This window comes from Manis pentadactyla, chromosome 2, assembly GCF_030020395.1.
Source record: "Manis pentadactyla isolate mManPen7 chromosome 2, mManPen7.hap1, whole genome shotgun sequence".
Classification (NCBI taxonomy): domain Eukaryota; kingdom Metazoa; phylum Chordata; class Mammalia; order Pholidota; family Manidae; genus Manis; species Manis pentadactyla.
Genome location: NC_080020.1, coordinates 190,357,916 through 190,379,262, shown reverse-complemented (window position 1 = coordinate 190,379,262; position 21,347 = coordinate 190,357,916). Strand labels below are relative to the sequence as shown.

Sequence of the window (21,347 nt, the reverse complement as noted above, 5' to 3'; positions counted from 1 at the left end):
GCATATCCCTGCCCACTCAGTTAGGTGTAGCCATTGACTTGCATTAGCCAATGTAATATGAGTAGAAGTAATGTGTTGTTTAAGCTTTAAATGCCAGTGCATTCTTTTTTAAATTGTATAAAACATTTAATTTATTGGTCTTTTGGGGGAATTTGATGCATCACCATGTATTACAACTGAGCCAATCATCTTATAGCTTCATCAACATTAACTGGTTCATTTTCTGGACCCTGCTGAGGAATCAGCTGTTGATGCAGAGGTTCAAGAGAAAGACCTTTTGAGAAATGTGGAAGTTCCTTTTGTATGTCTATAAAACTTGTATTTTACTCTGTTAACTTTTCATCATTCACAATGTTTATCTTCTTAAGATTAGTGGTAACTGTTTTTGCTTTGTTTTTAAAATTTTTTCGGCTTGCTCTATGAAGCATATTGCTGGACATCTGCCCTTTAGTTTGATCCTGGCCATTGTCTTTGCTACCCTCATGCAGCAGCTCGAGCTCCAGCTGATGCCACTGGCATGCAAAGGATCCAGGGGAAAAGCCAGTGCATTCTTCACCATGTCTTTTTTTCCCTTTGTCTTGTTCAAGATAGTGACCACTCTGCCAGCCTGGGTCCCTGAGACAGCCCCTCTGCTAACTCACTATGGCCATATCGCTTGAAGAAGGAATAAGCCACCAAAACTGTGGGCTTCTTGGTTATTGTGGCATAATCTAGCCTAGTTTATACAGTTGTTTACATGCATGTCTTCCTCACTTGATTACAAATGCCTTAAAAGCAGGCTCTGTGTCTAACTCACTTTGTACCCCCACTCTCTTCTAACCTCCTTACATCTAGTGATTTTATAATTTTACTTGAATCTTCCTAGAATACTAGAGTGAGATCTTGATTTGGGAAGCACTGAGAGTGAATCATATCTTAGAAAAACCATATTACATATATTGGAGTAAATATCCCATTTCAAAACCTTAGGAAGAAAGAAATTTGAGGAAGAGCAACGGGTTAGGGCCATAGAAATAGACTAACTCTGCCACGGACTCATGCACCTTTCTGGTGGTGTCACTGACGAAGGCTGATTTTGTACGTTTTAACATTGGCAAACAAGTTCTAAGAAGACATATATTGAAGCTTTTGCTTTATCCCTACATATATTTTGTGAAGTTATGAAATACACATGCCACATTATATTCTCTTGCTTTTTATTTCTAAGTACATTTTTTTCATTTATAAGCAATCAGTGATTTGCAGTGACTTTAAAATCATTAGTAGGAATTAATGAACTAATGCCATATTGATAGTTTTTTCTAGATTTATTAATGAGATGTCTGTTTTAACATTGATTTATGGAGGTATTTTTTTTTAAATAAAGAAAGGCAAAGTACCTGAGGTATTCCAATTAGATAAATGTACAGTTTCAATAGCACAAATGGAGATACTCATTTTACTGGCTTGAAAAGAAGACGAATGGTTTATATCATATGACTTTCTTAATCAGTCATATCTATGATTCACTAATATACCTTCCCAGCAGCTGGATTTGGGCCTCCATGGCACAGCTCTGTAAGTCCATTTTTCCAGAAGAGGAAACACTTTCAAGGAGTAAAATTCTACTGCCATAACTCCTGCCCCCAGCATTACAGGAATGCACTGTAGCTTCCCCCCACCCCTCTCCCTCTCTCCATCACTGAACTCATGTATATCAATCATATTTGTGATTGATAACTCCCTGGAAGATAGATTTTTACTAAAAGGATTGTGGAATTTATTTTTAAATATCTACAGACTCTTTATTAGAAATCCAATTGATATTTTTAGTTAGAAATCTATTGTTTTTATTTTATTTAAATTTACTCCTGTGCAGTAGAAGTACATGGACCATGATGTCATTATCCATTTTCTTATGGATAGAAATATCACTTTTTTCCTTTGTCTTCTGGTGCAGGTAAACCAACATAGGTGCAATGCCACAATATGATGTGGAGTGAAAGAATGATGTATATGAAGATTGGAGACTGACAAAAATTAGGCTTGGGGTGGAATAATGATTGTGCATTGAGCATTGACTCCCCTATACAGAATTTTATTGTCGTTAACAACCACTTGATCAATAAATATGAGAGATGCCCTCACAAAAAAAAAAAAAAAAAAAAAAAAGAAGGACAGACTTCCAATGGTAAAATAAATTAGTAACCGGGATGTAATGTATAGCATAAGGAATATAGTCAAGATATTGTAACAGCCTGGTAGGGTGATAGCTGGAACCTAGAATTATGTATATAAATGTTCTACCACTGTGTTGTACACTTGAAACTCATGTAATGTAATACTGTGTGTCAACTACCCTTCAATAAAAAATAATTATTAATAAAAAAAAAAAAAAAAAGAATGATGTATATGATAAACACCATTTAAATAAAGTTCAAACACAAACTTATATACATGCATGATAAAACTATACATTAAAAAGACTAGACAATGATAAAGACAAAATTCAGGATAGTGGTGTTTTCACAGGGAGGGAGGAGGCTGTGGCTTTGTGGAGGATATGCAGGGACATCATTGTTTGGAAATGTGTTTCTTAAACTGGATGATGGGTCCATGTATTATTCATTTCATTTTATTTTCCTTTATGCCTTATATATACACATTATATGTTTGCATTAGTGTATATTTGCATTTATATGTTTGAAATGTTTTATAAGAAAAGAGTTGTTTTCTCTTGTAAGCCATGTGTGCTCAATGTCAAAATCATGCATTTTGGTGCTGAGAAGTAATCATTTGATAAACTAGATTTCTAAGAAGAATTCTTAATTGACTGTTGGCATCTGGTAGGTACTAAAAGAAGGATAATATATCTTAGAGGTCGGCAAACAATAGCCCACATGCCAAATTTGGTCAACCATCTGTTTTTGTATGGCCCATAAGCTAAGAATGATTTTACATTTTAAAGTTCATTTGAGTGAAATTTTCACTTTAAATGCAAAAAATCAAAAGAAGCATAGTATTTCATGACCTGTGAAAATTATATGATATTCAAATTTCAGTGTCCCTAAATAAAGTGGTAGTGGAACACAGATGTGTTCATTCATTTACATATTGCCCATGGCTGCTTTTACACTGTATGGCAGAGTCAATAGTAGTGGTAGCAGAGACACTGTGGCCTTCAAAGATGAAGATATTTACTATCTGACCCTTTACAGAAAAAAGTATAATGGAAAAGAAACTGATGTTAGGTAAAATTAGCTCTAAATTTTTAGAATCAGGCAAACCTCCATTTGAATCTTTGCTCAACTCCTTACTAAACAGAGCTCTCTGATCCTCAGAAATTATTTAAAGGACACTGAATGTGAAAATGCCTAGCAAACCAATTGGCATACATTGACAACTTGTTTCTTTTTGAGATCAAATTTCTGGCTTATATTAGCCCAAAGGATCTGAGCAAGACTTCTCTTTGCAAGTTTATTTCAGTCATGTTTGGATAACTTGCATCTATGGACTGAGCTTAGACAAGTCACCTTATATGCTGAGCCTCAGTTTGCCCATCTGTAAAGTGACAAAATAACTATTTCCAAAGGTTAGGTTGAAGATTAGTAATAACAATGGTTGTTACTGGTACTGGCTCTGATCCCTTGCTTACAATCTGGTTATTTATGTGGTAGCTTTCTCCAGAGAACATGATTCTCTTTTGAAATCCAGCTCCTTTTTTGGGGGCTAGCAACAGAGCTGATCTAGAGGCCTAGAGGTCAAGCTGATCTGGAGCTCTGCTACAAACTGGGAGATTCTAGGCATCCCACTTAACTACTCTATGCCTTACTTTTCTTTTGTATTTGAAGGACCAGATAGCTTCCTAGAAGGATCAAAGTTTGGGGCTTAAGTTTTAAAGGTATCACCTACTATTTCATTAAAATGAAGCTTGAATTAAAGAGTACACTTTAGACAGACTTTTTTGGGGTACCTGTTTTAAAAATATGGACATTTTTCATTATTGAACATGTCCTAAAATAATAAATGTCTCAGAAACCCCTGCCACATGAAAGCTTTCAGTATTTTTCTTAAAACTCGCATGAACTGACTCTGATGCTGGCTCAAGGACATAATCTGTCCCTTCAGACAGGAAATTCTCCTGGGTCTGCAGACCCTGGCCACAGCCAGTGTTCTTTGTAGCCTCAGTCCAACCCCTAACATATCAGATATTTGAATGGGTGGATGAATGGACCACCTTTCTAGACAGTGTAATAATTTTGATTCCCAAGCAGTTTATTTATTTATTTATTTCTATTTTTTCCCTTCAGTGGATTAAAACAAATATGGGGAATGAAAAAGGGAAAGAGGTTATTACTTACCTCTACATAGTAGTTGTGTAGGACCCTTAGCTCCAACCCAGCTAGACCTTCCTGGAGGTTAAATGTGATCACATATACAAAGTCTTGAGACAGGAGCTGGCAGAGGATCCCGTTGCAATAAGGGATCAGGAGCTGGAATAGTTATCCTCCATGTACTCTGTTTCCTTGGATTAACTTAACCCTGGACATTAATTTCTGCTGTTTAATAGTTTCTAATTAGAGTTGAAAATCATTTCCTATGACATGTCTGAGAATATGAAGCAAAGTAAATGGCTAAGTCGGCCTGGGCACTGAAGTGTTGCTTACATGAATTTCCATCACTGGAGGAATACTAGTTTTAAAGTGAAGGTTTATTCATGCTGACTCCCCAGCAGGATGTCAGGACTGTAGAAGACGTAATTCCATGTCCTTTTATGTAGGATAACAGAATAGAGATAAAGCTTTTCCCTATGAAACCATTTGTACTGAACAAAAATGCAAAGGAAAATCAGTGACCTTGAATTAGTCTTGTTTGCAGTGTTCTAGGCTTTCAAAGAACCTTTCTTCATTTCTATTTAACATTTTCAATGTACAAACTATTATAAGAAATCTAATCCATAATTTTTCAAAACCAGTATCGCAAATACGGTTTTTATTTTGTACCTAATTTAGAAGAAAAGTATGAGGCCCTATGAATTAAAATGTTATGCCATCAGTCTCAGAATGGCACTTTTAAAAACTGGATTTTGAACTTCTGGTTAATTTTAAATAAATATTTGTTGGTAACTATTAATATTGAGTATAAATGGCATTTTTCATGGTCTTTCTTGTCTGTAGGGTTCATGACAGGATTATGTTCAGGAAGGGTGCCTATATTTTATAATGTGTTCTTTAATCCATCTTATTCAGATACTTGGAGCAATGTGTGTTTACTTATTACTCATTCAACAAATATTTATGAAGTATCCATTAGATGCCAGGCACTATGCTGTTCTAAGGTCATTGATGAAAAAAAGCACTAAAATCCCTACCCTCTTGTATGTTTACATTTACTATTCTTTAAAAATCCTTGTAGAATTAGAATTAATGACCCCAAGGAGAGAAAGAGTGAGGAAGAGATAATCATTTCAGTTTTACTTTGCATATCTAAAAATAAAAATAAATAACTTATCTGGTGTGCTTAAGGCTTTAAATTCAATTCACTTGGTAATAAATCATTTTAGTTGTGATGCTAAAGGCCTTGTCACTTACAGGTAGTATTTGTTAGGCACTCACTGAGTCCCAGACCCTGTGCTAAGTGTTTATATTTACCCCATTTGGCAGATGAAAAAATTGAGACCCAGCGATACAAGTTATATCTTATAACTTCCTATAGTCAGTAAATGGTGGCGTTGAGATTCACACCAAATGCAAATCTATAGGACTCCAAAGTCAGAGTTCTTATCTATCACATACACTCCCTTCAACCATGGTCTGGAGCAGAAATCAACAAAGTAACAACATGTACTCAAAAGAAGATCCCTGATGATGGCCAAATCCAGAAACCACAGAGTTCGCAAAGATAATAATCTAGATGTAAGTTAGACATCAAAAGTTGAAGATATGAAAATGAAATCTTATTCAGTTAGGCTGCATTAAGTATTTTCTGTGTGAGGTGCAGTGCTATGCAATGTGTGTATGTGGATGAAAACACACTATGTCTGAGGGTAGATGGGTGAGTGTGTGAGTGGATGAGTATGTGTGTGTAAGTGTATGGAAGTTTGTGTGATTGTGTGTGTGTGGTGGAAGGTGGCACTATGAAATAATAATTTGCAAATCAGACTATTTGTCCTTAGAAAGAGGCCTAAACTACAGAAGTAGTAGTGGGATTGTAAAAGAAGGGATGAGCCTCATATTTTTAGTAGTGTGCAAGATCAGATAACCTGAACAACCCTCCTGAAAAGAATAATTTAAAGGGCTGGATAAAGTATTGAAAATATATTTTATAAAATTCATTTCTGAGCTAATAAGTCAAAGAATGCTTAGAGGCCAAAAATGAAGTGAAGGTGAAAACCTAGAATGATCAGTCAGTCCTCAAGATGGCCTTTGCTCTGGGGCTTGTGCTGAATGATGGTGTCTCTGGGCTTCCATTGGATAGCCTCATGGGGTGTAGGTGACAGGAGATAAAACACGACATCTAACTCTAGGTGCTGGCATAGCTAGAACCCCGAAGACCTGGATCCATATTGTAATAGTGACCTAGGTAAAAAAAACAAGTCTCTAGCATAAAGGATTAGTGAGGAAGAAAGAAAGAAACTCGAACATTTATGATCACAAGATAGCTCGCATATAGGCCTGCAACACAAATTTAGTCTGCCTGTGTGCTCTGACAAACTCCACACAGTGATTCTTGGACAGTGGTAACTCCAGGTGCCCAGAGAAGCAAATGCAAGTCCTCTGGAGGAATGCATTTTTACCCTGAGTCTCTAAGAATTCCTACAGATAAAATTCGCAGAAGCATGAGCCTTCAGTGAAAAGAAATCACAACATATATAAGAAAATAAGACATCATAAGTGGAAGCAGGAGAAAAGTAGGCAACAGAATCAGGTCCATAAGGACTTTAGATATTTGAAGTGAGCATGATTAATATGTTTAAAATAGTAAAAGAAGGGATTAAAATATGAATTAGGAGCAATGCTATTTAAAGTAATTAAGACTGGAAAAAACTAAAGCTTCAAAATAAGTAGCAAATTAAGCACAATTGAAGAAAGACTTAGTGAATTGGAAGATGTATCTAAATACATTGTCTAGGACAGAGAGGTTTAAAAATATGGAGTATAGAGTGAGGTGCATACTAGAATTATGTATCTGGTGAGAGTGTATAACAAGAACAAGGACAAAATAATTTTTCAGGTAAATAAGAATTTTTTCAGACCTGCACTAAAGGAATGTAAGAGATATATATACTTCAGGTGTGAGCAAAATGATTCCAGATGAATATCTAAGAGGCAAGAGAAATGTGAGTCAAGTAATTAGATAACTAAACATTGGCTGCATGAAACAATAATAATGTCTAACTTGTATGTTAAAAAAACAAATAAAATAGTGGTGGAATTAGAATGTGAGCCAGGAAAGATAGGAGTTAAAGTGTTCTCAAGTTCCTACAGGGTTAAGGAGAAAGATACAGATAATCCTTAGATTTTTATAAGAATGCCTGTTAACATTTCTAGAGTAATCACTGAAAGAATACAAAAAGCACCAACAACTTTTAAACTAGTAGAATGGAGAAATAGAATGAGAAGAAAATAAATTAAAAAAAAATAAAACTAGAAAAGAAAAAACAGGATAAATAATGTATAAAATAAGTGGTAGATGTAAATCTAAACATTTCAGTGATTACACTAAAAACAAATAGTCTGAACTTTTTAGTTAATGGATACAGCTTTTCATTTAGGATTAAGAAAGTCCAGCTCTATTCTTTTGTAATAGATACCGCTACAGGTTAAGAACACAGAAAGGTGGACAGTAAAAATATGAGAAAGATATACCAGAAAAATTCTAGCTGAAAGGATGCTCATATAGCCCAATTAATATGTGATAAAATAGATTTTAAGGCATGACCAAACACTAGAGATAGAGTAAGTACATGATGGTAAAGTTATTTACCAGGAAAATAAGTTCTAAGCCTGTATGTAATCTAATAACATACCCTAGAAAATGTAAAACCAAACTCAGCAGAACTACTTGGAGAAATTGGTCCATCCATAAATGGTGGGAGATATTGGTACTCTTTTCTGTGGTTGATAGATATAGCAGTCAAAAAAATAAGCAAAGGCAAAAAAAAAACCAGCTCAAGAGCCATTTCAGAGGTCAGAGCACAGTTGGGAGGGTTCTGCTCCCCTCTTCTCTTCTGGCACAGCAGTTTTTGGGATCACAGATTCTTCCGTTACCATAGGGCACTGGTGATTACAAGGTAGATGAACCCCACTTTGATCTTTCCAGCTGTTGCCTACATGGCACTGAAGGTGTCTGCAGTGAAGAAAAATGGTGGTGGAAGGGGCCATTACTCTGTAACCATTTCTGCTCAGTGGAAACACAGAGGCTCTTACACAAGTGGAATCTTAAAAAGATCTTAATCATGGGGGGAACTTGGTGATGGGGGGAGTCTAGTAAACATAATGTTCCTCATGTAATTGTAGATTAAGGATACCAAAAAAAAAAAAAGATCTTAATCATCTTTATGAAGTTCAATAACATTTTTACAAAATTGAATCATTTGTGCTAGGCTCACAGCACATATTCCACAGATATAATCCCAGCTGTTCAGAACTGAGGGTGGTGGTCAAGAGTCAAGCATGGACTTCCAGTTCTGGCAACATGTGGGACTGAGGTTGATGCAGGCACATACCTTTCCACCCTCCCTACTCCTCTCCAAACACACATAGATGCCGGGTAAATTATAACACCCCAACATAAAGACAGAGAAAAAACTGAAAGGGAAGGAAAGAAAGGAAGGAAGAGGAATGAAAAACAAAGGAAGAGGAGGCAGGTACTAGTAAGAAAAGAAAAATAAGAACCAAAGTTCTAAGTGCAAGAGTTACCATAGTATGGCACCTCTCATTCCCAGAAGCCCAGGCGGTGGCTTTGGAAGAAGCAATCTCAGGAATACAAACTCTATCTGATCACAATGAACTAAGTCAGTCAATTAAACGTGCAAAACTGGCCTGGCTTAGGAACTGTGGGGCTTCAGATCAACTTAATGCTTAGCCTTAGAATAAACTTGATGGGTTGGACGTTGAGAGTGGCAATAAAATGTCAGGCTCTTTTCTAGGCTTCATCTTTGTCTCATACTTTCATTAAGCCACCTCAGCCCCTCCAGCATCTCCAAACCCCCAGTATCACTTGGATTTAAGCATTTATCTTGGACATCAACAGGTGAAGTGACTCTATTAAAGTTGCCATTGGCAGTGCTTTATAGAATACCTTGCATTTTGGCCCAGCTGGTTAGGGAACTGGTAAATCAAAGGTTAAGTCTGCACAAAGAACCCAACAACTTGAAGGTTGTTATTTTAAGGCACTCTCACAAAGCCCTGCAGTGCTGTAATTTAAAAAAACCAATACTGGCCACTTTTCCATTTAGGTGACCATCCTCAGGGAGAAAGCGCTTTCAGGGTTCTTCTCATTTGGACCATTATGATCTCAAGGATGTGAAATGCAGCTGGTTACCTTTCCCGGTAGCTCTGACTGTAGTCAGAAACGGAGCACCTTCTGAAATGTCTGATGTAGAACATTCTGAGGAAAAGGAAATGATGAAATCACATTGCATTCAACAGTAGAACAACAAGGCATCTAATGGAGCCTTGAGATATTGTGGCTCAGTTGGCATGGTATAGCACAATTGTTAGGCTTGCCTTCCTCCTTCTAGATCCCTTGATAATGTAAACTAGCAAATTAGGACTTACCCTGAAAAGAACTGCGTGCTCTTCTACAATAGAGGTAGAATATTGCAAGAGCAGAACAGATAGAGGTAGTAACATTTTGCCATCTGGCAAGCCACTAGACCAGATGGATTCACTAATGACTTCTCTAAAGTATTGAATCAGACCTGACTGAACTACATGACTGGCATATTTAATTATGCTAAATTAACAGGACTTCTGCCAAATATAACCCTTGATGCTTGAGTCATGCTCCTTGCTTAAAGAGAAATAAGAAAGAGATGAATAGCTCCAGAAAGTTGGGCTTCACGTAGACCCCTTTCATTAGTGAAACTTCTCATTACTGAACTGTTGTTGCCTTACAGTCTTAAAGCAGTATTTCTCTTTTTTCAGAGAATGAACTGTAAGACTAGCCATGCTGATTAAATTCCTTTTATCAGTAACAATTATACTTATTGAGAACATCTGGGAGCTGGTAAATCTGATTTAGTCATCAGACATCCTTTCCTACTTCCTGCCTGTGGAAGACTTCTAAACCACCAGATACATTCATTCTTTTTGCATAAGTTAATCAATTTTTATTTAGCTGTCACTATTTTTTTGTTTGAATTTTTCATTTTTATCTAAGCAACATAGATACACCAGTCAAAAATTACAGAAAGCCTTACAGTGAAAAACTGCCCCTGCCCTGTCTTTTCCTATCCCCAATCTGTTTTTCAAAGGAGCATTTTTAATTTTTATGACTGTTCTTTCTGGTGATTACCTCCACATCTCAAAACAATATGATTAATTGCTATTTCTTTATTAATCCATTGTAGATATCATTGACGTCCTTTTATGATATATGCCAGTAAGTAGAGGAGATAAGCTTCAGTGATATACTGGTAATTGTTTAAAAACCAGCTCTCCAGGAGAAAAAATGCAAGCATATGTGTTCAAAGGTTTGTTATAAATTTTACTGATATGATATGTAGCACACAATTTACAAATAATAATGCAATATATAATACTCTTTATTGTAAATTCCATACAGCAAATCAATTCTCATAGAATGCTTTCACTGATTTTTGCTGAACTTTTGTGTCTGTGGCCAACTTGTGGTTGCATTTCAACCATGATTTGACAAAAATCAGACAAGGAATAAATGCTTGATTGCTATCTGGTTCAGAAAATAAGTTCCTCACAATACTGACAAATGAGTGCAGTTCTGAAATGAATGTTGGTTGAATATTTTCATTTATATTAATAAAATAAAACAACAAAGACATATATCAGAATTAATTATTTGCCAATGAATGTGAGAGACTTCTTTGCTGAACTAGATGATATTTTTTAAATACTGGAGAAATATTTTCTCAATTTTTGTGTTATTAATAGTAATAGCTACAGACATGACACACTTTTAGGTTATTCCGCATTAATGTTTTTATTCTTCTATGTCTTAAGTTTAGGCAATCAACAGAACAGTATATCAAGCCTGATTTGTAGTATTTGTTGATTTCCATGATCTAAATACTTCTACTAGGGTTGACTTCAAACCACTAATAGACATTGAAAACAGAGTTGCAAAGAAAGGGGCAGTAACACATCATTCTATAGTAAATATACCATAGGAATAGGAGAGGATTAAATAAGCTCAAAATTATAGATAATAGTAAAATGTAGTAAAATAATTAGGAGGTGAGTTTTAATATATATTGCCTTTGTTTTTTTAAAATTTATTTATTTATTTTATTAAGGTATTATTGATATACACTCTTTTCACATGCAAAAACAATGTGGTTGCTACATTCACCCCTGTTATCGTGCCCTCCCATACCCCATTGTAGTCACTGCCCATCAGTGTAGTAAGATGCCACAGAGTCACTATTTGCCTTCTCTCTGCTACACTGTCTTCCCCATGATTCCCCCACACCATGTGTGCCAATCATAATACCCCTCAATCACCTTCTCCCGCCCTCCCCACCCATCCTCCCCCACCCCTCACCTCTGGTAACTGCTAGTCTCTTCTTGGAGTCTGTGAGCTGTTGATGTTTTGTTCCTTCAGTTTTGCTTCATTGTTATGCTCCACAAATGGGGGAAATCATTTGGTACTTGTCTTTCTCCACCTGACTTATTTCAATGAGCATAATATCCTCCAGCTCCATCCATGTTGTTGCAAATTGTAGAATTTGTTTCTTCTTATGGCTGAATAATATTCCATTGTATATGTACCACATCTTCTTTATCCATTCCTCTACTGATGGACATTTAGGTTGCTTCCATGTTTTGGCTATTGTAAACAAACATATGCAATGTCTTAGCTATTGTAAATAAACAGAGTGCTGCAATAAACATAGAGGTGCATATGTCTTTTTGAATCTGAGAAATTATATTCTTTGGGTAAATTCCTAGGAGTGGAATTCCCAGGTCAAATGTTATTTCTATTTTTAGTTTTTTGAGGAACCTCCACATAGCTTTCCACAATGGCTGAACTAGCTTGCATTCCCACCAGCAGTGTAGGAGGGTTCCCCTTTCTCCACATCCTTACCAGCATTTGTTGTTCTTAGTCTTTTTGATACTGGCCATCCTAATTGGTGTGAGGTGATATCTCATTGTGGTTTTTATTTGCATTTCCCTGATAATTAGCAATGTGGAGCATCTTTTCATGTGCCTGTTTGCCATCTGAATTTCTTCTTTAGAGAATTGTCTGTTTATATCCTCCACCCATTTTTTAATCAGGTTATGTGCTTTTTGGGTGCTGAGGTGTGTGAGTTCTTTACATATTTTGGATGTTAATCCCTTGTCAGATATGTTGCTTACAAATATATTCTCCCATACTGTAGGATGCCTTTTTGTTCTGTTGATGGTGTCCTTTCCTGTACAGAAGCTTTTTAGTTTGATGTAGTCCCATGTGTTCATTTTTGCTTTTGTTTCCCTTGCTCGAGGAGAGCATTCAGAAAAAAGTGGCTCATGTTTATATTCATGGGATTTTGGCCTATGTTATTTTGTAAGAGTTTTATGGTTTCATGACTTACATTCAGGTCTTTGATCTATTTCGAGTTTACTCTTGTGAATGGGGATAGACAATAATCCAGTTTCACTCTCTTGCATGTAGATGTCCAGTTTTGCCAACACCAGTTGTTGAAGAGGCTGTCATTTCACCACTGTATGTCCATGGCTCCTTTATTGTATATTAATTGACCATATGTGGTTGGGTTTATATCAGGGCTCTCTAGTCTGTTGCATTGGTCTGTGGGTCTGTTCTTGTGCCAGTTCCAAATTTTCTTGATTACTGTGGCTTTGTAGTAGAGTGTAAAGTCAAGAAACATAATCCCCCCAGCTTTATTCTTCCTTGTCAGGATTGCTTTGGCTATTCAGGGTCTTTTGTGGTTCCATATGATTTTTAGAATTATTTTCTCTAGTTCATTGAAGAATGCTGTTGGTATTTTAATAGGGCTTGCATTGAATCTGTAGCTGCTTTAGGCAGGGTGACCATTTTGACAATATTAATTCTTCCTATCCATGAGCATGGGATGTGTTTCCATTTACTGGTATCTTTTTAAATTTCTCTCATGAGTGTCTTGTAGTTTTCAGTGTATAGGTCTTTCACTTCCTCTGTTAGGTTTATTCCTAGGTATTTTATTCTTTTTGATGCAACTGTGAATGGATTTGTTTTCCTGATTTCTCTTTCTGTTAGTTTATCATTAATATATAGGAGTGCCACAGATTTCTGTGTATTAATTTTGTATTCCGCAACTTTGCTGAATTCAGATATTAGATCTAGTAGTTTTGGAGTGGATTCTTTAGGGATTTTTATGTACAACATCATATCATCTGCAAACAGGGACAGTTTAACTTCTTCTTTAACAATCTGGATGCCTTTTATTTCTTTGTGTTGTCTGATTGCTGTGGCTAGGACCTCCAGAACTATGTTGAATAAAAGTGGAGAGAGTGGGCATCCCTGTCTTGTTCCTGATCTTAAAGGAAAGACTTTCAGCTTCTCACTGTTAAGTATGAGGTTGGCTGTGGGTTCATCATATATGGCTTTTATTATGTTGAGGTACTTGCCCTCTATACCCATTCTGTTGAGAGTTTTTATCATGAATGGATGTTGAATTTTGTCAAATGCTTTTTCGGCACCTATGGAGATGATCTTGTGGGTTTTTGTCCTTCTTTTTGTTGATGTGGTGGATGATGTTGATGGATTTTCTAATATTTTACCATCCTTGCATCCCTGGAATAAATACTATTTGATCATGATGGATGATATTTTTGATGTATTTTTGAATTCAGTTTGCTAATATTTTGTTGAGTATTTTTGCATCTATGTTCATCAGGGATATAGGTCTGTAATTTTCTTTTTTTGTGGTGTCTTTGCCTGGTTTTGGTATTAGGGTGATGCTGGCCTCATAGAATGAGTTTGGAAGTATTCCTTCCTCTTCTACTTTTTGGAAAACTTTAAGGAGGATGAGTATTAGGCCTTCACTAAATGTTTGATAAAATTCAGCCATGAAGCTATCTGGTCCAGGGATTTTGTTCTTAGGTAGTGTTTTGATTATCAATTCAATTTCATTGCTAGTAATTGTTCTGTTCAGATTTTCTGTTTCTTTCTGGATCAGCCTTGGAAGAATTGTCCATTTCTTCTAGGTTATCCAGTTTGTTAGCATATGATTTTTCATAGTATTCTCTCATAATTCTTTGTATTTCTGTGGCGTCCATGGTGATTTTTCCTTTCTCATTTCTGATTCTGTTTATGTGTGCCAACTCAATTTTTTTCTTGGTAAGTCTGGTTAGGGGTTTATCTATTTTGTTTATTTTCTCAAAGAACCAGCTCCTGCTTTCATTGATTCTTTCTATTGTTTTATTCTTCTTGATTTTATTTATTTCTGCTCTAATCTTTATTATGTCCCTCCTTCTACTGACTTTGTGCCTCATTTGTTCTTCTTTTTCTAGTTTTGTTAATTGTGATTTTATACTGTTCACATGGGATTGTTCTTCTTTCCTCAGGTAGGCCTGTATTGCAATATACTTCCCTCTTAGCATGGCCTTGGCTGTGTCCCACAGATTTTGCATTGTTGAATTATTGTTGTCATTTGCCTCCATATATTGCTTGATCTCTGTTTTTATTTGGTCGTTGATCCACTGATTATTTAGGAGCATGTTGTTAAGCCTCCATGTGTTTGTAGGCTTTTTCATTTTCTTTGTGTAATTTATTTCTAATTTCATACCCTTGTGGTCTGAGAAGCTGGTTGGTATAATTTCAGTCTTTTTGAATTTACTGAGGCTCTTTTTGTGGCCTAGTATATGATCTATTCTTAAAAATGTTCCATGTGCACTTGAGAAGAATGTGTATACTGCTGCTTTTGGATGGAGAGTTCTGCACATGTCACTTAGGTCCATCTGTTCTAATGTGTTGTTCAATGCCTCTGTCTCCTTACTTATTTTCTGTCTGGTTGATCTGTCCTTTAGAGTGAGTTAGTGGAGTGTTGACATCTCCTGGAATGAATGCATTGCATCCTATTTCCCACTTTAATTCTGTCAATTTTTATTTCACATATGTAGGTGCTCCTGTGTTGGGTGCATAGATATTTATATTGGTTATATCCTCTTGTTGGACTGACCCCTTTTTCATTATGTAATGTCCGTCTTTGTCTCTTGTGACTTTCTTTGTTTTAAAGTCTATTTGGTCTGAAAGAAGTGTTGCAACACCTGCTTTTCTCTCCCTATTAGTTGCATGAAATATCTTTTTCCATCCCTTCACTTTTAGTCTGTGTGTGTCTTGGGTTTGAAGTGAGTCTCTTGTGGGCAGCATATAGTTGTGTCTTGTTTTTTTATCTATTCAGTGACTGTATGTCTTTTGATTGGTGCATTCAGAGCATTTACATTTAGGGTGACTATCATCAGGTATGTATTTATTGCCATTGCAGGCTTTAGATTCGTGGTTACCAAATTTTCAAGGGTAACTTCCTTAGTATCTAAGAGTCTAACTTAACAGTATATTATTATAAACACAATCTAAAGGTTCTTTTTTTTTAATACCCTCTTTTTTTCCTCCTCCATTCTTTATATGTTAGGTATCATATTCTGTACTCTTTGTCTATCCCTTTTTATTATGTCTGGTGACAGCTATTTAACCTTAGGAACACTTCCATCTAGAGCAGTCTCTCCAAAATACACTGTAGAGATGATTTGGGGGAGCTAAATTCTCTCAGCTTTTGCCTATCTGGAAATTGTTTAATCACTCCTTCAAATTTAAATGATAATCTTGCTGAAGAAAGTATTCTTGGTTCAAGGCCCTTCTGCTTCATTGCTTTAAATATATCATGCTGCTCCCTTCTGTCCTGTGAGGTTTCTGCTGAGAAGTCTGATGATAACCTGATGGGTTTTCCTTTGTATGTGATCTTATTTCTCTCTCTGGCTGCTTCTAATAGTTTGTCCTTATCCTTGATCTTTGCCATTTAATTTATTATATATCTTGGTGTTGTCCTCCTTGGGTCCCTTGTGTTGGGGGATCTGTGCACCTCCATGGACTGAGAGACTATCTCCTTCCCCAGATTTGGGAAGTTTTCAGCAATTACTTCCCCAAAGACACTTTCTATCCCTTTTTCTCTCTCTTCTTTTTCTGGCACCCTTATGATACGAATATTGTTCTGTTTGGATTGGTCACACAGTTCTCTCAGTATTCTTTCATTTGTAGAGATCCTTTTTTCTCTTTATGCCTCAGCTTCTTTGTATTCCTCTTCCCTAGTTTCTATTTCATTTATTGTCTCCTCCACTAAGTCGAATCTGCTTTTAATACTCTCCATTGTGCTCGTCAATGATTGGATCTCCGTCCTAAATTCGTTCCTGAGTTCTTGAATATTTTTCTGTACCTCCATGATTATGTTTATGATTTTTACTTTGAAATATCTTTCAGGAAGATTTATTAATTCAGTCTCACTCAGTCCTTTCTCTGATATTGAGATTTTGCTTTGAACCAGGTTCGTTTGATGTTTCATATCTGTATGTCGCACCCTCTAGTGCCCAGAAACTCTACCCTCGAGCTGCTCAGCCCCTGGAGCGATGTTGGGGTCTCCGGGGAGTGGTGCTGGTGCCCTGTTCCATGAGGTCCACTTTTTCTCCAGATGTAGGCAGTCTGGTGCAGCCCTCTTTCCTGTTACTCTTTCAGGACTAGTTGTATTAATTATTAATTATATTTTCATATTATGTGTGGTTTTAGGAAGAGGTCTCTGTCTCACCTCTCATGCTGCCATCTTTAATCCAATCATTACCTTTGTTTTTAATATAATTTATTTGGTTGTAAGTTTATATAATTTAACATGTAACAGTGGCTGGGTTTAGCAAGAAAATTGCTAAGATTTAATAGTTCTTTCTGGTTAGTCAAAGTTGGCTCTTGCATGCTACTGCATGCTTTGATCCCAGGCAGTCAAACTGTATGTTCTTAACCAACCACTCTTTTCTATGTGGTATTAAGGTATTGCTAGAATATAGTTCCATACCAATACAGGGATACTCAACATGCAAGGAATCATATCACCTTAATTCTCATTAGATGTAGTACTTCCCATTAAGGTTGTTGAGAAGTTCAACTTGGGGGACCACTGCTCAACTGTAGATTATATATGGCAATGGACTTGGTAGTCTACCCACATTTCAGTTACTTGCTGGAAGTTACTTCCCCCACCTGGAAGGCAGGGCCCTCTCCGTGGTGTCAGATGAGATTTCAGTCAGTCCCAATTGTGGCACTCTACTGCCCAGTGCAGCATTTGGACCAGGACTAGAGCATAGCCATCCCCATCTGAGGCCATGTACCTCCAGGCCACTGTGTTCAAATAAAGCTATCCTTTGCCTTTTCTCCCTCACAGGTGAACATCCAGTGAGGTTGGGACTCTCCCTTTTCAACTCAGAAAATAGTCCTCCTTACCCACCCACCTGAGTTCATCCCAATCCCCTTGATACGTGTATGTCTCTAACATGAGAAAACTTCTCTTAGTGTTTTCTTCAGGGAAGGGATGGAGAATGCTTTCCTGATGAGACTATTTAAAAAAAAAAAACACTAATGTATAAAGTAATTACTGAGAGAATCACTGAAGCAGCCTGGGCAAACATGAAATGCAGCTTTAAAAACTAAAGTCAGAATTATGAACATTTTTTAAATGCTGTACTTGGAACAAGTACTCAAATATAATTTTTTGTTTTCAGGAATCAAGAATGATTAGTGTTGATAAATGTTTTCTGTTTAGCCTTATAAGCAAGGCTACTTCTTTCCATGACCCTATTAATTCTCCTTTTCTCCCACACAACACATTTGGAAATCTTCTTGATCACATCTGACATCAGAAAGACATGCTTTTGGCCTCTTGGCATGTTGCAGAAACAAATCAATTTCTTCTCCCAGACAGGGTGATGAAGGTCCTTCTCTGCAGTGCTTTCTGTTGCTATGGTAACAGAAGATGGGATTTCCCAATGGGACTAGATTTATATATATATACACAGAGAAAAGCAGTTCTTTAAAAGCTTGATCCCTTTTTTATTGCCATATGCACAATACAATCAATGCAATAAACTGAATACTAAGGAAAAATAGAATGACACTAATCCCTTTTATGTGAGTGTAGAATGAGACCTTCATTGTATTGAGACCCTCAGTGAAAGGGAGTCAATTTTAAAAGTTTTAAAATTATGATATTGTTTGTATAGTTGTAACTATCATAGTTTGTAAAATTTGCTAAGTGCAAATTTCCTCATAAAAGCAAAGAAAAGATTTGGATTACGGACTCTCAAACAGCAGAGAGACTTAAAATATAAGTAAGGAGTATCAATACTTCTGGTCATGAAGACTCACAACACCATGCTCTGGTAAAGAAAATGATGGTAAGTCCAGAGTGGAACAGATATCTTGTGTAATGGTGGTGCTTTCCACTTCCATAATTGTTCCCCTGGAAGTACACAATAATTAGCCATTTCTGATGACAGCTTATCTGAAGGAATTCAGGGCACATGATTCTTACCATCATGGCCCCTTAATGGGATAAGGGGACCCAACCTCCTTTAACCTGTTGGTTGGTCTGAAGGCACCACTGTAGTGCAGCTTTGTAGGCTCAGGGCACTTCTGTGGAAGGAGCAAAGAGCAGTTTTGAAGCATGCAGCAGGGGGTGGATCTGATTTTATATGAGGGAAATACATACATATTATATACCCCTGTCACTTAAATGCTTATGAACTAACATTCTAAAGCTGTGCAGGGATGTGGGAAGAAGGATATACCTTGACGGTAGCTTCAAACCTGCTTATTAAACAAATGCTTCTTTACCCCATTACTGATACCTTAAATTATGCTCTTCCAAACCTGGTGATTAAAGTTTATTGTTTTTTTTTTCACCCTCTCTTATGAGGTTTAAAAAGTGCTATTGAATTGTTTTATGACAAATTTAAAGTAAAAGTAAATGTCACTTGGCTGTGCTCCAGAATGTGCACGGATACTGTCATTCTGTTAAACAGATGAAAGGAGTGAGGTTTCTGCGGAGCTGAAAGGAAGTAACAACTGGCAAAGTGAATAAAGGTTTTGTTCTCTGTTCTTCCTATTCTTGACATGGACGTGGGTAAATAGGAACATTCTGAGTCATTTTAAGCAATCGTGTTGCATGTGAGCCAGAAAAGTGAGGTCAGAGACTCTGGGCTTTTAAGAGGAGAAATAGATAGCATTGTTAATGTATTCAAATGTCAAAGGAGGAACCTGATCATTGGGGTTTCATGGGCTGGGTGAGATGATTTAAAGAACAGGGTAAAGGAACTTCTGAAAAAAAAATAATTTCAATGTGAAATTTTTAATATATATGTTAAATTTATGAACTTTAATATGAATGAATAGAACAAAAATAATCGGGGTAAAAAAACTTCAAATCCATTAATAGGATGTTTTTGGTAACACTGCTAATTGAGTAACAAAGACTGATAAATTATCTTGACATTTGATATTATTTTGATAAGTATTTTGAAGGTGTCTTTAAAGATTGTTGAAAGCTATTTCATCCCACTCCATCCCCATTCAAGGAACTGAGAAAAGTCAGAAATCATGACATTATAGTAAGAACACTACTCCTGAAACAGCAACTTTTAAAAATTCTGGGTGCTTCAGAACCCCAGGAATTGACTAAATATCTCAAGCATTTTTAAAAAGAAGCTGTGATCACAGCATTTATGTCTCTTGAAAGTGTCTCTGACCATCTAGGGGAAATGTGCTCATTCTTGTTTATTTTCCAGACCCTGGGAAGACCCTGTTTTCCTGTACCAGTGGGGAGAGACAATTAAGCAACCCTGATTGAGGGTGTCATTCCTCTGTGCTCAGCAAACACTTACACTTTGATGTTTGCTATAGTGTTCCAGGACCTGTGTACAGTGATGGAAACAGCCCCTGCCCTCATGGACCATATGTCCAGTCAAATGCTCTTCCTCATAACCCTTAGGACTGCAGGCGTGGTGTGAACCCAAGTTTCCCCACTAAAAACTGGGCAGAGTTAAGGCCATCTTCTCCCAGAAGCAGGCTCATAAGCTTCAGACTCTCATGCTACCAAGCTCTGTGAGTTATAAACCCAAGCAAAAAACTTCTGTCAACTTTGTCATCCTCAAGCTTTTCCTTAGCCTCCAATATCCTAAACCTTTTTCTCTCTTTTAACTAACCCTTTCCATCCCCTCTACCCTGTCTTTCCTCACACTCTCTTAGCTAGTCCCCAGCTGGCCTCCCTGTCTCCACTCCTACCACCTCTCACCCACTTGTCTCTCCACTCCACCTCACCACTGCTAGGGTGACCTGCCCAAAATATGAATGTTCATGTGTCCTGCTAATAATTGTCAGTGATGCTCTAACTTCCTGGCCTGCTACCAGGGCTTTCAAGGCTGCCTGGCCTGCCTGCCTATCTCATTTCCCGCTGTTCTCTTTAAGAGACATTGAACTAGGGACTTTGTCTTTCCACATGAATGCCCTTTGTATCTTGTCTTTCAAATAAATTCATATGCTCTCTAAAGTCCTGGGCAGCTGGTCACAACCTCTTCCATCTTTCTACACAGCTAAAGCCACAAAGTGCACCTGTACCTTGCTGGCCTTCCTGGAACATCCTGCAGGTCCTCCTCCCAGCCCAGACCAGGCCCAGCCCACGCCATTGCGTAAACCACTATTATTCAAAAGAGGAGCCTGTTGGAAGGGCTTGGGTGAAGAGGCCAGCTGGCCCGTCACAGGGTGCTGGCAGTGGGGCTGTGTCACGGAGAGAGCAAAGCCCTTAGACTGTTCTTCAGGGGAAAGGCTCAAGGAACAGGCAGAAATGGTGTCTTGCAATGGGTTCTAGACACCTTGCTGCTGTTTGGAGGAGTAGCTGGCCTCAGGGACGCGTGCAGTGGAGCCACGGATTCGGTGTATTCAGGCTGCTGCAGCTTGGCAGATGTCACCCTGGTTTGCAGGGGCCACTGCAGAAATCAGTGACTGCCCTAGGTCTTTCCTCCTCCAGGAAGGTGACTGACTGGTGACCTGTGTATGTGCAGCTCATTCTCTGGTTCTGGCCTCCAGCAGCCCACCCCTGCACAGCCTTTGGGCTAGCATGGGGTCCCCAGCAGTTGGCCGGGCCCTCGGGTAAA

The 21,347-nt window shown here is 37.4% G+C and overlaps 1 protein-coding gene and 1 pseudogene across 10 annotated transcripts in view; one reads left to right on the top strand and one right to left on the bottom strand.

Moving 5' to 3' along the window:
• The window catches only part of EML6 (EMAP like 6), a 269,209-nt gene that overhangs the window by 76,815 nt on the left and 171,047 nt on the right, over positions 1–21,347 (top strand). The window lies entirely within an intron of this gene.
• On the bottom strand, positions 102–20,879 carry LOC118932473 (ribosomal biogenesis factor-like; annotated as a pseudogene).